Raw genomic sequence first — 4,253 nt, forward strand, 5'->3', positions numbered from 1 at the left:
ACAATACCACGAACTTGAATCGATGATGCATGATTCACATCTCATAAGAAGAACATTTTTAATAGTAATAGCCATTTGATAGAAATCACTTCCAAAAGAAGAGATACCATGAGCTTCATCTTGATAATCCTCATCTTCAGCTGGTACAAAGAAAGTTTGCCTGCGACAGAACTTTATTTCCCACCAGAAGAGACGGAGAACAAAACTAACCTCGAGGCGAACAACCATCATACAATGAACAACAAACCCAGAGATCGGATCCATGGGAAGGATCACAAGACCATAAATTACAGGGACCAAATTAGGGAAGAAAAAATTTAGCTTAAACCTAGATTTAACAGCAGAAAACATACCAAATCTACCTGTAACTAGAGCTGTTAAACAAACGTGCACAATAAGATCACTGAAAATTAAAACATTACAATATAATAACCGATCAGCACCATCAACAAGAGAAAAACCCAAACTGAAAAGCTCGGCTGCAGTTGATGCCAAATATAGAACAGATGTTGATTCTTCTTTATGTTCGAGATCCTCTTTTACGGAGTAATCATAGACCCACCGGAGATAATCGTCACTGATTACAACACAACCCTCTTCCTCTGACAGATCCGGATCTTGAGTTTCATCAAAAACTTTCAGATGCCGGAGAAGCTTGCCGTGAAAGAAATGGTCAATGTAAATCACACTTATTTCAACATCACAAACACAACATACAGAAAGATATGACCTTGTTGTATCCCCTTCATAATAGCCGGACAAGACATTAACCAGAAGAGGAACCAGGACAAGACTGAGAATTAAAAAACAAGGTGTAAAAGCTGAGAAAAGATTACAGACTACCAAATAACTAATAATACAAGCTAATAATGCAAAAAACAGAAGAGATCTGCTCCCGAAGGAGCCGATCTGAGCAGAGGAAAGGGCGCCGACGGGGGTGTTTTCGTTAGGATTAGACAGAGAGGGGGAGGAAAGAGAGATGGGGAGGAAAGAGATGAGAGGGGGAGGCCATGTTACTTCTCAACCAAATAGTGAAATGCTTAAACGTGCGCTAGAACAGTGGTTTTTATATCCGTAGTTGTGGAAAATCCAACAACACATCCCATTAACTATTCCTAGTTCTAAATCTATTTTTAACAATCAAAATAAAGATTAAAGTACTAAAATTATAAATTGGACACAAGATTTACGTGGTTCGATCAATATGATCTACATCCACGGGATAAGGTTTCACTATGATTGAAGAAATTACTTATGGATTACAATTGAGACTCCATTAATGAGTATTTGGAGCTCTAGTTTTTATGGAGAAAGAAGAAGGAGATAATACTAATAAAAATTCCACCTTTTCTCTACAGAATGTGTTCTCATATAAAGTGTGTCTCTTTCCTAAAGTTAGTCTCTTTCCTAAAGTGAGTCTCTTCACATATAGTGGAGTACAACTCATATTTCCCCTATTTGCGGAATCACCTTGCGACACTATCGCACCCTCATACTATGTTCTCGCACTCCTGATATGAATGCCGCACACTTGATTTGTCCTATGCGATATTTTGAATATCGCTCTAAGATATGAGTTGGTGCTGACGATTTTTTCACGGAAACTTCGTCTTTAATATTTTCTTTATTTCATGCGATGATAACGGGTTGTTATAAAGATGGTGTCTTCATGGGTTTATCTTTCACATTGTCTACGTCTTTATGCGATGATAAGTTGGTACTCTTGTATCCTTCTCGATTTGATTCTATATTTTGCTGATTCCTATGAGATGGTGATGAATTGCTCTAGCTAAGGTTGTCAAGTTGATGCTGTTGGAGCTGTTGAGTTTGTATACTGCAGCCTTATAATATGTCGTGCTTGCTCTGTTGAGTTGAGTTGACTTCTTCGTGTAAACCTACAATTCGTATTTGCCTTATGGGTTTCGGTGCAACTTTGTTTAATTCCACCTGCCACCTTCCATCGCATACGTGAAGATGATGTCTTCGCATACGTGTAATTTGCCTGAGATGTTGATGAACGATGATTTCTTCGCATGACGTACTCACTAAATTGTTGATTCGTTATCTTCTCTTTGAATCTTGCTTGATTCATTATCTTCTCCTGTTACACTTAATGAGATGATATACAAAGTTGCAAATGATCTCTTTGGCTGAGATGGTCCTCATCATGAGTTTTGCATTCCGATCCAACCTTTATTCTTTCTCCCTAACTTGAATCTTAATCAAGTGTTATTTGTAGATTTCCATTTAGTTCGCTCTTATTCCACCGGAACCTGTTTTTGACGATGAACGTTTTCAATTGTTCCTGTGATCTGATTTATGCTTATACCTGTTACCTAGAACTTTCCTAGCTGCAAGCATCAGATCAACACAATTATTAGATAAACAGTTCTTCGCACAGACTATTTGAGATCCCCCGGTTGATGCTTTGAGTGTGTTCTTTTCGCCTCAGTGGGTTCCTAGATTTTCCTATGCGTGTATTTCGCCTGTACTTCTTTGTTCCAGATAATTCTTCGCGCAAAATTAGTTTGTACATTGCAACTTATGTTTTCGCATGAATGCAAGCTCTTCCTTTTCGTGTAGATTGCCTCTGGTGATGTATGTTTTCGTCTGTTATGATTATATGTTTCCCATCTTCCTTCGCATAAGTCTATTCCAAGATCCCCTTTCCTGCACGATAAACAATATTTTTATTATGTGATGCTATTGATCTTTGAGTTGTACCAATCCTCTCTAATATCCTCTCTGTTTCTAGCGCCAAAATGTAGTTGTGGGAAATCCTATAACACACCCCATTAACTATTCCTAGACCTAAATCTATTTCACAATCAAAATAAAGATTAAAGTGCTAAAATTATAAATTGGACACAAGATTTACGTGGTTCGATCAATATGATCTACATCCACGGGGTTAGGTTTCACTATGATTGAAGAAATTACATATGGATTACAATTGAGACTCTATTAATGAGTATTTGGAGCTCTAGTTTTTATGGAGGAAGAAGAAGGAGATAATACTAATAATAATTCTACCTTCTCTCTCTACATAATGTGTCCTCATATAAAGTGTGTCTTTTTCCTAAAGTGAGTCTCTTTCATAAAAGTGTATCCTCCCTTTCTCTCTCATGTCTTTCTCTTTATATAGCGGATGACAGCTCACATATAGTGGAGTACAACTCATATTTCCCCTATTTGCGGAATCACCATGCGACACTATCGCACGCTCATACTACGTTCTCGCACTCCTAATATGAATGTCACACACTTGATTTGTCCTATGCGATATTTTGATCCTACAATATCTAAGTTTAAATGTCATGATTGACCCTTTTATTAGTTTTCTAGTATGGAAGTCAATATGGGACAAGAGTATGTGTGGAGTAATTGAAGATTATTATATGGTAGAATAGGGGAGAAAAAAAAAACATAACAAGAAGGGTCGCTCTGGCGATTAGTCGTGCGACGCTGACCTAGTCAAACCAAAATTTTCCCATCTTCTTCTCCGATCAATCTCCCATGTCTCTCTCTGATTCTTCTCAATCATTTATGATTTTCTAAATATTTTCAATGTTCTTTTCCTTTCAGATGTCTTAAATTAGATTTTCTTTAGAGTTAATTCAGTTTTTTCAAAGTTACCCTAATTTTAAATTTTTTTTCAAAACCCTAAATCTGATGTGTAATCTTTTCAATTAATTTTGTTATTTGCTATTTTCTTTTGTTTCTTCTTGATATCATCATGTTCAAATTTGTTTGATTGATTTGAGTTTTCAGTTTTGTGAATCGGGATACAATTTTATTTGTAATTACTGTGTATTTGTTGTTTTTCTGATTAGGTTATGGGCTGAAGGAGGTAGCAACATAGGGTACCAAGTTTCACCATCATGAGAATATGAGATTGGAGAAGGGATTCGAACAGATTTGGAGTTTTCTTCTGGGTATGGTTCTTGCAAATTTCAGAGCTTTCTTACTTTGGATATAGTCAGTATTTCTTTATTGATTGGTGTGGGTATGGTTCTAGCATTTTGAGATCCTACTTCCGTAGGGATTTGGTTATTGAAGACAAAAATTCGTTTATATTGTTCTTCTCTTGATTCAAGGGATTGTATTGAGATGATTTAGTTACTGGGTTTTTTCTAGTCTCATAATTAACTCCATAATAAACTTTATAGACTTTCAATGATGCTTTACATGGTTGAAGATATCCAAGATAAACTCCTTTAATCCAAATCATTTTAAGTTAAATAATCTGAGGA

This window comes from Papaver somniferum, chromosome 1, assembly GCF_003573695.1.
Source record: "Papaver somniferum cultivar HN1 chromosome 1, ASM357369v1, whole genome shotgun sequence".
Lineage (NCBI taxonomy): Eukaryota > Viridiplantae > Streptophyta > Magnoliopsida > Ranunculales > Papaveraceae > Papaver > Papaver somniferum.